This window comes from Pristiophorus japonicus, chromosome 17 (assembly GCF_044704955.1).
Source record: "Pristiophorus japonicus isolate sPriJap1 chromosome 17, sPriJap1.hap1, whole genome shotgun sequence".
Taxonomy (NCBI): Eukaryota; Metazoa; Chordata; class Chondrichthyes; family Pristiophoridae; genus Pristiophorus; species Pristiophorus japonicus.
Genome location: NC_091993.1, coordinates 110,181,020 through 110,202,178, shown reverse-complemented (window position 1 = coordinate 110,202,178; position 21,159 = coordinate 110,181,020). Strand labels below are relative to the sequence as shown.

General features: G+C 46.0%; 1 protein-coding gene across 5 annotated transcripts in view; it reads left to right on the top strand.

The window, feature by feature from the left end:
* The window catches only part of rassf5 (Ras association domain family member 5), a 147,517-nt gene that overhangs the window by 82,724 nt on the left and 43,634 nt on the right, over positions 1–21,159 (top strand). Inside the window, exon 2 of one of the 5 annotated variants that reach the window (XM_070859047.1) lies at positions 20,571–20,648. The exons of the other annotated variants lie outside the window; for them this stretch is intronic. The gene's annotated coding sequence lies outside the window, so the exon portion shown is untranslated. The remainder of the gene's footprint in view (positions 1–20,570; positions 20,649–21,159) is intronic. 5 annotated transcript variants of the gene reach the window in all.

The window sequence follows — 21,159 nt, the reverse complement described above, 5'->3', positions numbered from 1 at the left end:
TGTGATCCCCAGCCCCCATGCATTGCAACAAATTGCATACACCCAGATGGAGATATAACATAGCCATCACCTGCAGACATGCACCTCACTTTCCTAACCCCCTCCCCTTCTTATCCCCACCTCTACCCCTTCCCCTCCTTGCTCCACGGCGCTTGGCTGAGGAGCTCCTAGGGCAGTGCCTCATTGGGGGGGATGAAGGCAGATGCGGTCGTTGGACGGATATGGGAGCAGGGGGTGCCGAAGGGGCAACATTCTCTGATGCAGAAGCAGGATCTTGGTCCTTGCTCTCATCTGTCATTCGCAGTGGTGGTGTGGAACTTAGTGGTGGAGTGCCGCGCTCGGGGACCACTGGGAGGTCTGTGCCAGCAGTGTTCATGGCTATCGCATCCAGGGTATTGTGTTCCTAACACAGATGAGACTGCACACAGGGAGGTTAAAGTAACAGTGACCTCAGTCTTTATTAAGACACTCCAAAGTGAGGAACAGGATGCTGGGATTTCAGGGGAAGCACTCCCTGTTGGCGGAACATGGGAGTGTATGCTTTACAGATGCACAACACAAGGACTCCACCATCCGCGGAATGTACTCGGTCATGGTGCCGGATATGGTGGCTAGCTGTCGGGAAATGCCCCCCAATGCTTCGATGAGCTGGAGTCCTCCTGGACAACTGTACCATCTCTCCGCTGTCATGTGGCGCTCGTGTAACAAACCTGCCGCATCCATGGGACCTCCGCGGGGTCGGCGCCGTCCTGGGGACAAATGGGGTGCCCTGTGGCGAGGTGCTTGGGGCCGGTACCTCCAGAGTGGAGGCGGGAATGACTGGAGGACCACTTGCTGGCCTTTGGGTGGAATGGCTTCTGGAGCGTGGCGATGCAGATTCCTCGAAGTCCGTGCTCTCATCCCTGGAGAACAGATCCAGTGGATTGATGGGCGAGAATCTGAGCTCCTCAGCACCAGATGTAGGATTGTCTGCTGACTCCTGCCCCACGCCCCCACCTTCTGGACTCTGGTCTTGCCTTGGGATGTGCTGCTGGCTGAGCTGCAAAACACAAATGAGGTTATTAGAGGAGAAGGGGTTTCTAGGGTGACAAGGTGAGTCCAGTGCTACACAGCATATGCACGACAAAAGCACCATCGCTCTCAAAATCATCGCAGGCATCACATTTCATGACCAACACATTTTCATTGCAGTGATTTTCATTAGGCCATCATTATTTCTGTGACAATTTTAGAAATCATCTATCATATATGATTGTTTGGATATGAGTGGGTGTGACATCTGTTGCCTTTACATCATGCAATGGTGTAAACTTTACTCACGTGACATCACTTCAGGGTCTGCAAATGTGTCTGTGGCTGTCCAGGCTTGCTTCCCCACGAGTGTGAGCACACGCTCCTCCATGTCAGTGATGTCGCTGTGGACTGGTGGCCCCCCCCACCTGTTCGGCTCTCATCGGACCTCATCGTCGATAGCTTCTTCTGTAAAAGGTGACAGGAAGATATGGCATGAGATCATCATTGAGTGATATAATTGCTAGGTACTGATACAACACATAACCGACAGATGTAATCGTGACTTATTATGAAAATGATCATTTCTTGCCTAAAGATGTACACAGTGACTGCAGGCTTTGAGTAAAACATTCCCAATAAAAGTGAAAGACCTCACATCTGCCGATAGTCACTCATGACTGTTACAAATCAAATTATGTAAATACATAAGTACATATAAATCAATGTAATACTTACTCTTGCGGATCCCACAAGGTCATTCCATCATTTGAGTCATTGGTTGCCCTCACGCTTGCGGTTACGCCCATTTTCAAAAGTGGAAACTAGGTGCTTTGAGAATGGGCAAGAAGCTGGCAATCAGAAAACCCTTTTTTAACGCCCATGCCGGAAATATCGCCCATTTTTGGGCAATAACCACAAAAGTGGAGGTTCTAGCCCCATGTGTGATAACTATACTTAAGACCTATTTTTGGGGGGTTTTTGCACAGAAAAGTGCAACTAAGAATAGGTTTTATGAAAGCATTACAACTTGCTTTCATTAGGACTGCAACGCATAGAATTTTCAATAAAAGTTTTTGATATAGGAGTTTGGTTTTTATTGATTCAATTTTATTTTTAAGTTATTTGAAAATGTGAGCATCCCTTTAGGTAGTATTATTTTGCAAACAAAAGGAGGAAAGCAACATGTTTCCAGCCTCTGCAAGTGCTGTTCATAAACTAGCATTAGGAAGTGCAGAAGAGCAGTCCATGTTGACATGTCATCAGTCCCCTATCCATCTTCCCAACCCAATAATAGTCCTACTGAAAATGGGAATTACTTTATGGAAACAGTAGCACAAACTTGTATGCTAATATTTCATCAGACAGTACATAGAAACATAGAAAATAGGTGCAGGAGTAGGCCATTCAGCTCTTCGAGCCTGCACCGCCATTCAATGAGTTCATGGCTGAACATGCAACTTCAGTACCCTATTCCTGCTTTCTCGCCATACCCCTTGATCTCCCCAGTAGTAAGGACTACATCTAACTCCTTTTTCAATATATTTAGTGAATTGGCCTCAACAACGTTCTGTGGTAGACAATTCCACAGGTTCACCACTCTCTGGGTGAAGAAGTTTCTCCTAAATGGTCCTAAATCTCAGTCCTAAATGGCTTTCCTATCCTTAGACTGTGACCCCTGGTTCTGGACTTCCCCAACATTGGGAACATTCTTCCTGCATCCAACCTGTCTAAACCCGTCAGAATTTTAAACGTTTCTATGAGATCCCCTCATTCTTCTGAACTCCAGTGAATATAAGCCCAGTTGATCCAGTCTTTTTTGATATGTCAGTCCCGCCATCCCGGGAATCATTCTGGTGAACCTTTGCTGCACTCCCTCAATAACAAGAATGTCCTTCCTCAAGTTAGGAGACCAAAACTATACACAATACTCCAGGTGTGGCCTCACCAAGGCCCTGTACAACTGTAGTAACCCCTCCCTTCCCCTGTACTCAAATCCCCACTATGAAGGCCAACATGCCATTTGCTTTCTTAACTGCCTGCTGTACCTGCATGACAACCTACAATGACTGATGTACCATGACACCCAGGTCTCGTTGCACCTCCCCTTTTCCTAATCTGTCACCATTCAGATAATAGTCTGTCCCTCTGTTTTTACCACCAAAGTGGATAACCTCACATTTATCCACATCTTGGGGCCAAGTTTCAGCCTGAGTTGCTCCTGTTTTTTTGGAGCAACTGGTTTACAACGGAGTATCTTAGAAATTTGAATTCTCGGCATTTAGTTTGCTCCAGTTCTAGTCAGTTAGAACAGTTTCACCTTGGAACAAAATTTTCTTTTCAAAAGGGGATGTGTCCGGCCACTTGCGCCTGTTTTCAAAGTTTAGGCAGTGAAAACTTACTCCAACCTAACTTAGAATGGAGTAAGTGAAGATTTTTGTACGTTCGAAAAAACCTTGTCTACACTTTAGAAAATCAGGCGTAGGGAACGAGGGGTGGGGGAGAGGCGGGGGGGGGGGGGGTGAAGGGAAGTCACTAAATTCTACAATCAATCCTTAGTTCTACTTATACAAATATTATACAAATAAATCCAACCTGAATAAAAATTTATAAGCAAAAAAAAGATTAAATAAACCATGTTCCTACCTGTGTGAAACAGCAGCAGCCTTCGAGCTGCTGTGCTTCAGGCAGGCCTTTCATGTTGGAGACAGGCAGGGGTGTGGCATCAGTGTCTCGACGGCAGCCCCAACAGCGGCAGCAAGCAGCCTTCGAGCTGAGCTGCGGTGCTTGAGGCAGGCCTTCATTCTGTTAGTGGCTGGCCGGTAGCCGAAGAATCAACAGCAGACGGACGTGAGGCCATTCGGCCATGGGATAGCAGCGGCGTCCGTGGCTGGCCGGCAGCCAAAGAATCAACACCGGACGCACGCAGCTTTTTACGGTGTTTGAGTCCATTCGGCCACGCTTAAGGGGTGGTGTCAGTGGCTCGACGGCAGCCGAAGATACAGCAGCAGCCTTCGAGCTGTGAGGGGGACTGAGGCCATTTGGACAGGGAGAGGTAGCCACATTGACAGTTTTATACTTAAATTTGCAGAATGGGTGCTGCATTGTCAACACCACGTATTATGCAATAGTTCGCCATCAATTCACTGCATAGGAGAGAATTGATTAGAGCTCACCGCACCAGGAATGTCGTAGTCCGTAGGTTGATGGGCAGGAGACCTTACCCACATTGACAATATCGAGCCAGGCGCTCGTACCTGGACATGAGCGAGGCTGATTGTGTGAAAAGGCTGCATTTTTGCAGAGAAGTCACTGAGATCTGTGATATGGTGAGAGCAGATTTGCAGCCCAGAAGCAGAACACCAACTGCCCTGTCTGTTGCAGTGAAGGTAACGCTGCACTTTCTTTCTATGTTTCGGGCTACAACTGGAGATGTGTGTGCCATCTCTCAACGTGCAATACATGCCTACATTTACCAGGTCAAGCTGTATTGTATGCGCGAAGGAATGACTTAATCAATTTCCCAATGACTGCACAAGCGATCCATGAGAGGGCTGTGGGCTTCTTCAGGATTGCCGGCTTCCCAAAGGTACAGGGCTGCATTGATTGTACCCACATAGCCTTGTGAGCACCTGTGGAGGATTCTGAGCAGTACCGAAATAGGAAAGGTTTCCACTCCATCAATGTGCAGCTCGTGTGTGACGACAAGCAGCACATCATGTCAGTCGATGCGAGATACCCTGGCAGCACCCATGATGCGTTCATCCTACGTGACAGCGTTGTATCTGACATGTTTCAGCAGCAGCCAGAAGGGCAGAGCTGGCTACTGGGAGACAAAGGGTACGGCCTGATCACCTGGCTCATGACACCCCTACGCGTGACACGGACAGAAGCTGACCGTCAATTCAACATAGCGCACATTGCGACGCGCAGCATCATTGAGAGGACCATTGGCATATTGAAACAGCGATTCCGATGCCTGGGCCATTCCGGAGGACAGTTGCTATACTCCTCAGATTGTCGGTCACTTCACTGTTGTGTGCTGCATGCTTCATAACTTGGCCATCATGAGGCAGCAGGAGCTTGTAGTGGAACCAGAAGACCTACGTGAGGGTCCAGTGCATGATGATAGTATTACGGAAGAGCAGGATGTGGATGATAACGACGATCAGGAAAGCATGCAAGTGCCTGATGCCAGAGCACGAGGTCGGAGGAGGGCCGTCCATCGTGCCCCTTTAACGATTGCTCAAGCCTTACGCCAGCAGCTCATCCGTGAACGCTTCAACTACTGATGCCTGAGGGCTCTGCGACCACTTTTGCGCATGGACATGTTTATTCTTTGCAGTTGTTCCTACATTGTGTTGTGTTAATGGAACATGAAACAGTTTTAATGAAAAAATATTTTATTGAAAAGTTAACACCACTGTAATAAAATATTTGTTGTATCAAACTATACTTTTTAATATGACTCTTGAAGATCACTTATAAACTTGTAAAGTTACAAAACAATTTCTGTGAAAAATTTTACACTCTGAAGAACACTTAAACTTCAGGATCACTTTTTAGGTGCAAAATTAAATAAGATACCAAAAAATGTGAGAGCATTTACACTAAGATTGCTTAAAAACCATAAGATCCCTTAAGTTGTAAAGTTACAAACTTACAAAACAATTTCAATTTGAAAAATGCTACTACAGCTACATCAAGAACAAGAACAAAAGCAGCAAAGAAAGGATGCAACCATGTCTCATCCATATCTCAGTGAATGTTCACTTCCTCATGGGGGTGTCATTTGATTGGCTGGGCTGTGTGCCCTTATTGCAGCAGCTACCTCAACCAGGCCCTCCCTGACGGCCTGTGCCGACACTTGCATGCTCTCCCTCGGACATTCCCTCCCTAAGTTCCTGTGTCATTACTGCTATTTCTCCCATCAGGACCGTGAACTCTTCACCCACTGCACTGACGCCACCGATGAGTGATCAGGTAAGCTCATTGGTCTGCATACCCAATGTCACAACCTGAGTCGCATCTGTTGCACGCTGCATCTCAGGTGAGCGTGTCTCCAATCTCCTTCTCCTCTGCCTGGGTCTGCCTCGTGGCACCATTACACTGGGAGGCGCGGACACGGACAGTGGGACGTTCGGTGTTGCAAGCAGCATCACTACACAGGGAGGCTCGGGTTGGAACGGTGGGATGCTCTGTGTTCCAGACGACAGAACGAGAGGGAGAGGCTCGGGCTGGGATGGTGGGGCGCTCAGTGTTCCAGAAGACAGCACTCGAGTGCGAGCCGTGGGCTGGGATGTTGGACGAATGGGTGTAAACTGCTCCATGATATCAGTAGCAGCACTGGGACCCGCAGCGTTGGAATCAAAACCATAGTAGGTGGAACCAGAACCTATGCGAGAGGGAGGCGCAGGCTCGGACGGTAGTGCACTGACTGTGGAATGCTGCATTATACCAGCAGCACCACTGGGACCCGCAACATCGGAAGCGAAAGCATGGAAGGTGGAACCAAGACCTATGCTAGGGGTTGAAACTCTGATGCCCCTTGATGGGGGCTCATAAACATTAATTTGGAAGCTCTCCCCTGCAGACATTTCAGTCATCGCTGCCGCCATCCAGTCTGGTTCGTCTGCAGCTGGTTGTACTGGTTCTTGTTCTGTACCCTCAGGATCCTCAGGGTTGGCAGCAGCAGCATCGTCATCATGTTCTGCAAAATACATCAGAACAGTCAAATGTTTAACAGCAAGGGAGGGGGCCGGATGGGTGGCATGAGTACTCTCACACATAGCAGGTTAGGCAGCAGGTTGATTTAAAGGGCCACGATGAATTTTCAGGATTTGCCCTCTTCCTCGCGTGCTGGCCCAGCTTGTGCTGTACTGATTGCTTTTCTCCATGTACGACTCATCATCGTAGCTACCCTTTGTTCCAAAGGTGTCAGTGAATGCAGATTGGGCGTGCTTCCTCCTGTCCGAGTTGCCTCCCTTTTGTTGTGGACCAATTTCTTCTGCAAAGAGTAAAATCTAACTTTTTACAGAGTGTGTCAGTTTGCAAGGTGGGATATACAGATAGCCAGGTTACAATTACGATTAAATAAAAAATGGGAAATATTACTTACACTAACTACTTGACCAAGGTCGTGCCATTTCTTTTTACACTGGCTTCCAGATCTCATGGTATGCACCACTGCGCAGTAACCTTCTGCAACTTGGTTCCAGCGTTTCTTCTTTTCTTTTGGTGGCACTTTTATGCGACCTCTGTTGCTGGTATCTAGCTCCTGCCATCTCTGCTCAATTACGTTGACTAATATCTCTACTTCCTCATGCAAGAAATTCTTTATTCTTGGTGGACGTTGATCCATTGCAAAGTTGAATTGGCACTCTTATTTCTCAAAATACACAGTCCTTAATTTGCATGCACCAATGCAGCACCGGTTCTGTAAGTTTAGCAGTGAAAAGGTGAACTCGCTGATTTCAGCAGATGATTTATTCAACAGTGCTGCTAAAAGCACTCCCTCACACACACAAATATCACAAAAATTAAATTACAAGCCTTTCCAGGGGTCCAAGAGACAAATCTTCACTTTTTCTCCAGTCCCTTTAAAAATGGCCGCGTGCCAATGTGTTTGACACTGCACTTGCGCGCACGTGCAGGGTTGCCGGCACAACGTTGGCTCATTTAAATTAGACCCGCCCCCCCACTGCTTACAGAATCGGCGCGAGTGTTTGGCTCCGCCCCCCCGCTGTGAAGTGCGCGCTGTGCCAAGCAGAGATCAAGCTCCGAGGAGCCGGAGAATCTCGCAGTTTTTTTCATGCGCACTTTTAGGCGCGAAGAACGGGCGTGTAGCTCGGGGCTGCGCCGTTTTCGGCGCAGCTGGAAACTTGGGGCCTATACTTCATCTGCCATGCATTTGCCCACTCACCTAACCTATCCAAGTCACTCTGCAGCCTCATAGCATCCTCCTTGCAGCTCACACTGCCACCCAACTTAGTGTCATCCGCAAATTTGGAGATACTACATTTAATCCCCTCGTCTAAATCATTAATTACAATGGTACACCATCTTGTTTAGTCCCTGAAATAAGTTTTAGCTCACCTAGAAAGTGGGTATCTATTGAAATAGTCCACTACGTGGTGTTTATTGTGCACCTTATACAAGTGCCCTGCACTAGCAACCCAAAATGAGGGATAATGAAAAGTTTGAAAACATTTAAAGTGTCATGAAAGCGGGCATAAAAGTGTTAATGTGCCGTTAAGCTGCAGTGCTAAAGAGCTACCACATTCTTAGTAAGATAAGATACTGATTTTTATTTTTTACATTCGATTCTTTCCAGATAAGACTGGATATAAAGTTTGTTACTGTACTGACATACACATACATCGCACTCTATATTGAGCATTTCCTACAAGAAATAATTAACAAGTCCAATGTAACCAGTTTTTTAAAAAAGTGCAGCCTGTATACAAGTTATTAGAATAATAAACAATTTGAACAAGCATTTGCAGATAGACTTTCTACACAAGGGATGGCTTGCAAAGAAAACTTTCTGTCCTATGTTTTACTACTACCTCTACAGCACAAAGCAGTTTGATGTAGAACAAATTTAAAAATTCAGTACAAGTTGAACCTTCCTTATCCGACACCCTCGGGACCTGGTCTGTACAATGAAGTACTGTATATTGCAGATTGTAACATGCCTTGTTCATTTGTCCAGTGCAGTACTTCTTTGCTACATACTTCAGATTTGGAACTATTTATAAACTTGTTCTGTTTGAGATTTCGGAGCTCTTACTGGACATGAGAGCTGTTCTCCAAATATATAAGACTCTCAGATTCCAGAGAACAGTTTCTGGTTGTCCTAAACAACCCTGTAGTTTCAAAATATAGATGTGCTCGGTGTCATCCCTGCATCAACAGCAATACTGAACAGTAGTCAGTTTAGAACATAAGAACATAAAAAATAGGAGCAGGAGTATGCTCTTGAGCCTGCTCCGCCATTCAATAAGATCACGTCTGATCTTCTACCTCAACTCTCTTTTTTTTCCTGAACTATCCCCATATCCCTTGATTCCCTTAATATCCAAAAATCTACCGATCTCTGTCTTGAATATACTTAAAAACTGAGCCTCCACAGCCCTCTGGGGTAGAGAATCCCAAAGATTCGCCACCCTCAGTGAAGAAATGTCCCCTCATCTCAGTCCTTAATGGCTGACCCCTTATTCTGAGACTGTGACCCCCTGGTTTCAGACTCACCAGCCAGGGGAAACATCCTCCTGCATCTACCCTGTCAAGCCCTGTAGGAATTTTGTATGTTTAATGAGATCATCTCTCATTCATCTAAACTCCAGAGAACATAGGCCTAGTCTACTCCATCTCTCCTCAGGACAATTTCACCCTCTCCCCCTTTCCGGGAATCAGTTTGGTGAACCTTGGTTGCTCTCCCTGTATGGCAAGTATATCCTTCCTTAGGTAAGGAGACCAAAAGCTATATTGCTATTCTTTTAATATTTAAAAAATAACATAACATAATAGAGCAGAAATAGTTTGTATTTTATTGATGTTCGTGTACTGTCAAGTAGACTACTCTTTTAATTTTGTCAACTCATAGTGAATAGGAAATGACTGGCCAGCACAACCAGCAGTACATCTTTGCTAATTTGGTTTCCTCTTTAAACTGTTTTTGCGACATTTTGTGGGATGTTATTGCAGACATTAGAATCATAGAATCTTGAAACGCTGAAGGAGGCTATTCGGCCTATCGTATCTGAGCCGGCTCTTTGAAAGAGCTACCCAATGAGTCCCACTCCCCTGCTCTTTCCCCATAGCCCTGTGTTGCTCATAATCATCTACCTGTTAACTATTCAACTTTTGTGAACTTAATTTCTTGACCACCATTTTAGTTGTAACAGAATTCTGATTGCTAATAATACTATAATTATTGAGATGTAGTTATACTGCCACCTTCGCATCACTGTAAAAGTTGTAATTCAGGTTGAGCATCCGCTCGCCCCAGCCTGACTTTGTCCCTGCCTCCCCCTCTCCTCCCACCCCCTCCCTCCTCCTCTCCCCACCTACCTCGGCCAATGCAAAGACGTTCCAAAATCCTGAAATATCCGAAATGGCCTCTGTTCCGAGGTTTCCGGATTTTGGATGCTCAACCTGTATAAGCTATAGAGCTGTGTCCCAATCTGACTCCTAGAGGAGTAAACTTCAGCTTCATGCTGCATGGAATATAATTCTAATGCAGTGTCAAGCTGACTACAGTAATTTTGAAGTTCAGTAAAACAGGATTAAAAATAAGTTTACCAGCTACCAGGAGGATTGCATTACATTGATTGTATCGGTGTTTAAGGCGATTGGCTGATGTTTCATATAGCAGCAACAGCGGCATTATGCTAAACTGATTACTAATTATAAATCAATTAATTGCTTTAACAACACGCCACTGAGTATGAGCCTGTACACAATAGATGTTTGATTGGGTCCTTCAGACTGTGCTGAAATTGTTATGATGAGATATTAAAATGTATTAGTTTATTAATTAGGTAACTATACGTAGTGGATAAAACAACAACATGCGCCATTTTAGCATCTTTAATGTAGAAAAATGTCTCGAGGCACTTTACAGAGGAAAACAAGCGGAAGAGACGAGGCCCTTGAGGGATTTAAACACTAGGATAAGAATTTTAAATTTGAGGGGCTTGGAACCAATGTAAGTCAATGAGGGTATGTATGATGGGTGAGCGTGACTTGGTGTAGGATAGAATAAAAAGCACAGTTGGAGTTATTTCAGAAGGACACTGATGGAAGCTGCCAGACCTTGAGTCTTTCCAGCACTTTCTGATTTCCAGCATCCACAATATTTTGCTTTTGTTTCACAGATGTATCTGTCTGCAAGATGCAGAACACCTGCTTAACTATATTTAGTCAGACGTGTGCATCATTTTAATTTAGGGTGTTTACAGATTTAATTATAGTATTTGATAGAATCTTGGTAAAATGGCTGACAGCCTTCGAATGGCCAGCTTTTGATAGCTATTTTTGTTACTAAGGCAAGCTGTTGTTATGCTTTAGCTCCAATCTTATCAATTGCTTGTAATTTTACACCTTCAAATCATCGTTTTTAGGCATCCTAAATAATGAAAAGTGTTATAATTTTGGGCCATTTTCAATAAGTGTGTAAAGATTGGAAAGAGGAAGTGCAGCTATGGATTTCCGTTTTCTGAGATGCAGCCACAAGAAAAAAAAATGAAAATAACTTTTGCAACTGATCAGATCATATCATTTATACTTTAGAATTTATGGTAACTTTTTCCAGATCAGACTGAAAAATGTAACAATTTTAAATGCATTTTCATATATTAATGCTTTACTGGCATGGGGGTAATTAATGAAAACTGCCTCATTTGTAGACAGCACAAATGTACTTCATTGTTAGACTACTACATTAAACTATATTCAGATAAATTATGTGCTGCAGGATGGCAACAAAATATGGATTTCTAGTGCTAAAGTTTGATAATTGCCTTCTATGTACCTACAGTGGCTTTGAACATTCAGTTAAATTTCAGTTTCAACTGATAGGTTGAAAAACGCCTCTCTCTAAGTTGCAGGGGTTCTAAGTGTTAACCTAGTTCCAACTGGGATCATGACGGCACAAAACTACCCAGGACTGGACATTAAAGTGGTAGTGTCACTTAGAAAGGCCACTAAGATAGAACATAGGAATGTAAAACGTGTGCAACAAATAATTATTCTGAGCAATCACATCTGACTTGGGAGTGTTTCTTGTTGCACAAAACTGGACCAGGTTAATAGTGTGTAAAAATAAAAAAATACAATTATCTGCTCCATTTTACATTCAGGTATTGCCTTGCAGGTTTATATTTTTTGTTGCCACTGTTGAGTTTTGCATGCGGGTTTTGTGTGCTCCATTTTGCTATGTGGGTTCTTCTGTTACCACAGTTTAGGCGAGAAGGGCCGGATCCATAAAGTGCCTTTACAGCAATGCTTTTGGACCAGGATGGGCAGGCATGTTTCTTCCAGGCCCAACAAGCTAACCTGCAAACCTCCCACAATTTAACCTGTCCGCCCCCGCCCCTCCCCCTCCCCCCCAAACCACCACTACTAGACCAGTGGTTCTCAAACTTTAAAGGACCCCTTTTCCAATGGATTAGTAATCATGGACAGCCCCCCCCCCCCCCCCCAAATCTATATTCTAATACGATATAATACTCATAATATGAAATTACTGCATATAAAGCGTGTTTTAATAATGCTTTTAAGAAAACAGCTGCTTACTTGGATATTAGTGAGATGGGTGTGCCACACTATCATTGATCAACTTTTTGGCGCCCACCACCAGCCTTGGTAACTGTGGGTCAGCCTGGCGATCTCGTGCCGCTCTTGGCACTCCTCCATGTGTGTGTCCCTCCTAGGTGAGATAGCCAGCTCACTCTGCACTGCACATGTGGTGGCCGCACTCCGTTCCCGGCTCGCACCAAGCCTGCCTCCGGCTATGATTCAATCGCTTACTCTTGACCACGGCGCCACTCCCCGCGCCCTCAGGCTGGCCGGCCTTGCTCGGTAATAACATTATTTATCGGACCCCTGCAGATCCCAGTTTGACAACCACCGGACAAGACCTACCTGCTCCCCAGCTGCTCTGCCCGATAGGCAGCCAGCCTGTCAATTGGGCTGGTTGTCTGGTGGCAAACCTGACGAAACAATATAAAATACATCTGTCCTGTAGTTTAAAAACCTACTTCCAGGTTTCCCATCCATAACTCTCCCTGCTCCAAACATGCACTTCAGTAAATATCTGGGCCAACATTTCTAACCAACCAATATTCCAGGCCACTGATTTAGTGCTTAAGTGAATTATTCTGTTTTTATTACATGGATTGAATAATTTTTACCAGTGTTTTGGGGATCACATTCCGTGATTGACTGTGTTTACGATTAGGATGATTGGTTTATCATGATTAAATAAGTTAATTCCATTTTAGTTGTATGGGATACTGGAACAATTCAAGATTTTTACTGGTATTTTGCGGATATGAATTTTTAATGAAAACTATAATTCAGTAGTCTTGGCAGTATAATACAACCACTTGTACCTAACTGGATAACAGAAGATTTGTCTGGGGCATTTAATGACCAGACTGTAGACCAACCTGCCTAATCTCAATTCCCCACTACAGTACATGACCAAAAATTTTATTGATCTTGTGCCTGCAAAAGCTGAACAATTGATTCCTATCAAAAAAATGGCCATAATTTTGTTTAAAGGAACCTTCTTACATAAGGCCCTAAGTTGAAGCATCACTCTTAATTTGTTATTTATAAGTTAAAAGTTTTTTTTGAAAATCATGAAGTGGCCGGTCTCTTTATCCATGTAGTGATCTTTGCTGTACTTACAATACTGAGTCAGAGAAAGCTGTGTCTTTTCCTGATCTCCCCAATGGCTCCTATTTGCTTTCAGTTGGTTTTTCTTAGTTTAAAACAAGCCATACTGATGAGATGAAAGCACATTTCCCCACAGTGTTAAGACACCTCGATGTGTGAAATGGGGTTGGAACAATCTCGCCCCAATTCCTATTGAGCATATTCTGCAGCACAAAACTGCTGTTAATTGAACACTAACTGCACAAAATTGACACATGTGTTAGTGTGATTTTTAATCAGTAGGGACATGAATATGACATGAAAGTCATAATGTAGTGCAGTTAAATGACTTTTGACTTAATTGCTTAGCTCGGTGAAACCCACTCGTATAGTTGTCTTGATGCAGCAGAGTTCCAGCGGGCAATGCCTCTTGTGATGTTTTCATGTGTACTGTGTATGCCCAGTGCCACTCCAAGTTTTGGAACTCAATTGATGAGGGTGAGTGAGATGGTGTTACTTACTGGGCTAACTTAAAATTATAAGCTTTGTTCACACTCTCCATTTTCAAAAGGGGACATTTTCACAATGGTGGCATGCTACTGCCTTCGTTTAATCAGCATTTAACTTGATAGAACCATGGCTGTTTAAATTACCATATAAAATTAACTATATGGTCTTTAAAATTCTGTGATATATCAGTAGGGTATTTAGATTATGAATGCTGAAATCTATATTACAAGGTTTTAAAACTGGAGACTGCAACATATCTAAAATTAACAAATTAAATCTAAGCATTTATTGATGAGATCCTTTCTGCTCCAGATGATGTATTGTGTGGGTGAGGGGAGAAAGAGGGAGAATAATGGATACCTGGGAGTGAGGTGATAATCTGAATCAGAGAACACTGTAGACCACAAAAATAAAATTTGGCCAATTTATAACTGTCGCTTAAACTGCAGGGTGAGATTACAGCTTGCGAGTTTATAATGTGAATGTATTTTTGGTTTTGATAGTGGCTGCTACCTTATACACATTGAAATCAAACATCTCGACCGCTTTGTACAATTGGAAATTACCTTTTTATTTCCCTCACAATAAACAATCTACTGGAAGGTTTTAATAACAATCTACACAGCCCAAGGGCGTGCATGTGTGTTATAATTATCCAGCCAAGGGACTGGGTGGAGTGCAGTGGCTGGCACATTGGCCTAGAAACCCGGGTCGAGGTCTTCCCGCAGGCGAACGACCGAAAAAGGGAAAAAAGATCCGCACTTATCTGTTCCTGCTGTGTGCACAAGAGATCCCGGTCCTGAGGCCTCCACTCATTGCGCGTCGGAGCACGTGTACATCTGGACGGACGTAAGTTGGAGCTGCAGTCACATGGCTCTGGGCAGCCAATCAAGGTACAGTATTTTCTCATTCATAATAATGGGAACTCTGTGTAGGAGTTTGCATTATTATGATTGAGAAACAGCTCCCAAACACCCAAAACACACATAGAAAAAATACACTACACATTTAAGATTAATTTAAATTAAAGTTATTAATGTCTTATTTTTAAAAAAAAATCTGAATATATATATTTTAAGTTTTTTTTAATTATGGGTTAAAATAAACTTACCGTAGTGGGCAGGGTTTTTAACAATAACTTGTTTTTTAAATGTTATTTTATTATGTTTTTGTATATTTTAAAACTCTTATGCTTGTAAAAGTAGGCTATGCCCCTGCTTTTATCAAGCGCAAGAATTTTCAGGGCATCGGCTGGGCAAGATATGAGTAAATACTGCAATCTTGCCCATGCGAATGTCCTGGCTGCCGAGATGTGGAGGACCTGTCAAGCTGAAGTGCAAAAGCCGGTTTTCAGCACATTCGCATTGTACGCTGAAAACCGGCTTTTGCAGGGCCTTCCCGGGTCCGTACACACTCAGTACGGACCCGGGGAGGCGGGATTTCTAAGCCATTGTCTTTTTACCTCTGGAACCTTGTTTGAATGTGGCCCAGATTGATGGATGGAAAGATATTTTCTATAATTTCTGTTAATAGTCTTATTTAAAATTAATTTGCACAGTCTTAAGCCAGCATGCCCAAAAACCTAGAAATCTACAAAAAGGTGTCCAACAGCTTCAAAAAATTTGACAACTCAAAAATATTGCAAGTGCTTGTTCAAATACTTTGGGCCCAAGTTTCCACATGATTTGCGCCTGATTTTTAGAAGCAACTGGTGGAGAACAGACTATCTTAGAATTCGCAATTCTCCACATTTTTTCTGCAGATCTAGTTAGGTAGAACAGTTCTACTTTGGAACAGAATTTTTTCTTCAAAAGGGGGCGTGTCCGGCCACTGACGCCTGATTTGAAAGTTTCCACAGTGAAAATGTACTCCAAACTAAAGTAGAATGGAGCAAGTGAAGATTTTTGTAGAACTGAAAAAACCTGTTCTACACATTAAAAAATCAGGCGCAGGTTACAAATCAGGCGTCCAGAACGAGGTGGGGGGGGGGAGGGAACTCATTAAATTCTACAATCAAACCTTATTTATACTTGTACAAATAAATCGAACCTGAATAAACATTTATAAGCAAAGAAAAGATTAAATAAACCATCTTCCTACCTGTGTGAAAGTGCTTCAGCCAGGAAGAATGGTGCAGCAAGCCTCTCAAAACAAGGGAGCCAACCGAACGCGGGCGGGGGGGAGGAGGGAGCCGACCGAATGAGGGGGGGGGAGGAGGGAGCCGACCGAACGCGGGGGGGGGAGGGAGGGAGCCGACCGAACGCGGGGGGGGGGGGGGAGCCAACCGAACGCAGGAGGGAGGGAGCCTACCGAACGCGGGGGGAGGGGAGGGAGAGAGCCTACCGAACGCGGGGGGGGAGGAGGGAGGGAGCCGACCGAACGCCGGGGGGGGGGGAATGGAGCCGTTCCAGACGGCTGGCGGGAAAGAGAGAAGGCGGCAGGAAGCCTCAGAAATTGAGGAGCCATTTCCCGACAGCAAAAGGGGGAGGTCGTCGGGAAACGGCTGCCTCAACTTTCTGAGGCTTCCTGCACCCTTCTCACTGCTACAAGAAGCCTCTGTGCTGATGGCAATGTACTTTTATTAAAAAATTTTAAAAAACTAAACAGCTACAAAGAACTACAAAAATGGCCGAGTGCCAATGTTTTTTTCACACTAAGCATGCGCGAACGCTCCAACGCGCACATGCAGCGTTGCCGGCAGGAAAAAAACTAATTTAAATAGTACCCGCCCCCTCCCACTTACAAAATCGGCGCGAGTGTAGGCTCCGCCCCCCTGGGCGCCGCGCCAAGCAGACAAGGAGCTGGGCACCCGTTTTTTTATCATGTGGAAACTTGGGCCCATTAAGCTGTACATATAAAGAGAAAGACTTGCATTTATAAAGAGCCTTTCATGACCTCGGGAGATCCCAAAGTGCTTTACTCCAATGAAGTACTTTTTTGAAGTGTAGTTTCTGTTGCAACGTGGGAAACGCAGTAGCAAATTTGCGCATAGCAAGGTCCCACAAACAGCAATGTGATCATCACCAGATAACCAATTTTTTTTTTTGTAATTTTGTTTGGGGGTAAATATTGGCCAGGACACCAGGGAGAACTGCCTTGCTCTTTTTAAAAATTGTACCATGGGATCTTTTACGGCACCTCCGACAGTGCGGCACTCTCAGTACTGCACTGAAGTGTCCGCCTAGATTATGTGCTCAAGTCTCTGCAGTGTGACTTGAACCTACAACCTTCTGACCCAGAGGCAAGAATGCTACCATGGTTGACAGCTATGCCCAAAATATCTTCACTTTTTTATTAGAGGCGGGGAGGAGAGAGAAAGAGAGGAGGAAACAATGAGTACATGGAAACCTGAAGAGGGATACAATGTTGAAGGCACAAGATTTAGACCTGGATGTTCTGCCAGCAGAAGAATTAACTTGAGCAGAAAATCTAGGTCTTGCTTTCTTAAGAGGACATTATTCAAAAAACTATTTTTATGAATATGTTGGTATCTACAATGAACATTGTCATTGCATTTTTTTTAGCGTAACTGGAAGGTAAATTTGCTTAATTTATTTGGAGATTATTTTTCTTTATATTCTAAAAATTGCCCAATAGCAAATAGAATGTACAAACCTGTTAATCATTCTAGTGAGGGCTGTTGGAAAGTATAAATTTTTACATTAACAATGTTACATTCTGACTTATTTTAAATAGTTTGAGACTTTGCAAGTAAATCTAAGAAAAATAGGAATAACGGGCCCAAGTTTCGAGCCGCGCCTAGAACGTCGCAGTCCCGACCTGGACGTCCGTTTTTCGCGCCACAAAGTGCGCCTAAAAAAAAAACCTCCAGATTCTCCACCTCCCTGCAGGTCCTCTGGCCCTCGGCACAGCGCAGCAGGAGCTGTAGGGGGCGGAGCCAGGTCCCTGCGCTGAAAACCGTGCCGGGACCTCTGCACATGCGCGCTACAGTGGGCGCGCATGTTCAGTAGCTCCAGGCGCCCAAAACTGTGTGGGAGGGACCGAAGCACGCAGCCCCTAGCCCTGGCCGAATGGCCTCACTGGGGCTGCGTGCATAAGGCTCCTCCCACGGCCAGCTCCAGCTTCATCCCGACCCGACTCGACTCCCGCTTCTCTTTTCTCCCCCCCCCCCCCCCCCCCCCCCCCCCCCCCCGCCCCGGACCGGACCCAACACCGACCTGACTCCCGCTTCCCCCCTGCCCCCGGACCTGACCCGACTCCCGCTCCCCCCACCGCCTCCGGACCGGACCCGACACTGACTCCCGCTTCCCCCCCGCCTCCCGACCCGACCCGACACCCGCTCCCCCCCCCGCCCCCGACTGGATCCGACCTGACCTCCCTCCCCCCGACCTGACCTGACCTCCCTCTCCCTCCCTTCCCCTGACCCGAAACGAACCGACCTCCCTCCCACCACCCCTCCTGACCCGCGCTCCCCCGACCCGACCCAACACCACCTACCTGTAAATCTGGTGCTGGGGACGGGCCCTGCCCGAAGTCTCGGGCCCGGCCCGTTCAGCCTCCTCCCCCCCCCAATCTCCTTCCCCCCCCCAATCTCCTTTCCCCCCCCCCCCAATCTCCTTCCACCCCCCCCCCAATCTCCTTCCACCCCCCCCCCCCAATCTCCTTCCACCCCCCCCCAATCTCCTTCCCCCCCCCCAATCTCCTCCCCCCCCCCAATCTCCTCCCCCCCCCAATCTCCTTCCTCCCCCCACTCCTCCTCCCCCCCCCCGCAATCTCTCCTCCCCCCCCAATCTCCTTCCCCCCCCCCCAATCTCCTTCCTCCCCCTCCCCCCCAATCTCCTTCCTCCCCCTCCCCCCCAATCTCCTTCCTCCCCCTCCCCCCCAATCTCCTTCCTCCCCCTCCCCCCCAATCTCCTTCCTCCCCCTCCCCCCCAATCTCCTTCCTCCCCCTCCCCCCCAATCTCCTTCCTCCCCCTCCCCCCAATCTCCATCCTCCCCCTCCCCCCCAATCTCCTTCCTCCCCTCCCCCCCAATCTCCTTCCTCCCCCTCCCCCCCAATCTCCTTCCTCCCCACCCCCCCAATCTCCTTCCTCCCACCCCCCCCAATCTCCTTCCTCCCCCTCCCCCGCAATCTCTTCCTCCCCCCCCCCCAATCTCCTTCCTCCTCCCCCCAATCTCCTTCCCCCCCCCAATCTCCTTCCTCCCCCTCCCCCCCAATCTCCTTCCTCCCACCCCCCCCAATCTCCTTCCTCCCACCCCCCCAATCTCCTTCCTCTTCTCCCCCCCCCCCAATCTCCTTCCTCTTCTCCCCCCCCAATCTCCTTCTCCCCCTCCCCCCAATCTCCTTCCTCTTCTCCCCCCCAATCTCCTTCTCCCCCTCCCCCATCTCCTTCTCCCCCCCCCCCCAATCTCCCTTCTCCCCCATCCCCTCTCCTCGCTGTCAGAAACACAGACACTGCAGACAGAGAATGAGAGACACACACAGACAGACAGAGAGATAGAGACACTGACAGAGACATACTGGGGGTGGGGGGGGGTATCCCAGCACGCTGTTGGAGGGCTCCCGGTGCTGCAGTCGTTAAGTAGAAATTTCTATTGATTGATTTATTGATGTATTTATCATTTGATTGATGATGGCTCTTTATTTGTAAAACGGAAGTGTTTAATGTTTGTAAACTTCCCTTTAACCCCCCCCCCCACCATTCCCTACGCCTGATTTGTAACCTACGCCTGATTTTCTAAAGTGTAGACAAGGTTTTTTCGAGTGTACAAAAATCTTTACTTACTCCATTCTAAGTTAGTTTGGAGTAAGTCTTCACTCACGAAACTTTGAAATCAGGCGTAAGTGGCCAGACACGCCCCCTTTTGAAAAAAAATTCTGTTCCAAAGTGAAACTGTTCTAACTGACTAGAACTAGAGCAAACTAAATGACGAGAATTCCGATTTCTAAGATACTCCGTTCTACACCAGTTGCTCCTAAAAAATCAGGAGCAAATCATATGGAAACTTGGGGCCAACAAGTGGCCTATGGATTTTCAATAAACCATCACTTCCCCAAAAGTTACCTCAAGTCATTCTCCCCCTCCAACCGCTCACACAGTTCACAAACACTACCCCCTCCAATTCTGCCTCTGTACACAAGCTTTCTATCCCTTCTATTCTAAGTTTACAGAGATACTTTATTCCCCTCTAAATCCTCATTCAGTTCAGAGCCACAAACTCCCATTGCAATCTTTCCAATTTATGCTGCCACTCTGCTCCATCCCCTCCTTCATCCAGTCTATGCTGGGCCACACTCTTTCCCCCACCGTCTACAGTTCATGCCAGAATTCATCTCCACCCCCCTCCACTGATAGTCGTAATCTTCTCTGGCTCTGAGTTCCTGTGGACATTCTCCTCCACCACCTCGCTGGCACTCTCCTCCTCTCCCCTGCCCAAACCCCAGTCACTGCTGGTGCCATCTTTCCCAATCACCCTCACCCAGTGCCGCTCCTGGGCTCTCCTACCCATTGGTGCTGCTGTAGCACAAGGTGATTGAATGAAACTGCATATCGTGGCCGAGAATTTCTGATTTAGTTAGAATTCCCACCCACAGTATGCAGCCATATGCAATTGCTATGACTTGCAGCAGAAGCTGCAATAGGACTGAGGTAGGAGTTGACAAGTGCCTGGACTGAACTGATTTTTGTTTGCAAATATAGAACCACAGACTGGACTTCCAAAATGCTGATTGTTTGTGTCAAATGTGGATGGATGGGCTGTGAGTTGATACCTTGCAGGTATAATTCAATCTTGGCAGATTAGATTTTGTGTCGATGCTTATGACATGGGTTGCAAAAGATTTCTACGTTTAAAGAAAACTTTAGGTGACTCACTGTACCCCATTTCAATTTCTAATTAATAAAAACTGACTATCCTAATCAGCCTAGCAGCAGGACCACAGCAACCTGGTCCGCCAGCCTCATTTGCTTATTAGCTGTGGGCTGCAGGCGCCGGTCGCACCCCAGAGGCAGGTCGGCCGACCTTGTGCGGGGAGACAAAGATCAGTGGGTTTCAACACCAACCAAGGCCATTTAGAGGCAGGCAATTGGGAGGTGAGTAAGGAACACTTTTGCTCCTCCCGGCTCCACAATAAGGTAAATAGAAAAAAAATTTAATTGGGGGGAAAAATAAAATGGTATGAATTTGTGTAACAGTGTTGATCTTTAATTGCTCCTGTGGAATACAATTGCCTGAGCCTCTTTGTTCAAATCAACAGCACGAGATGTGAAGTATGTTTGTTGTTTGATC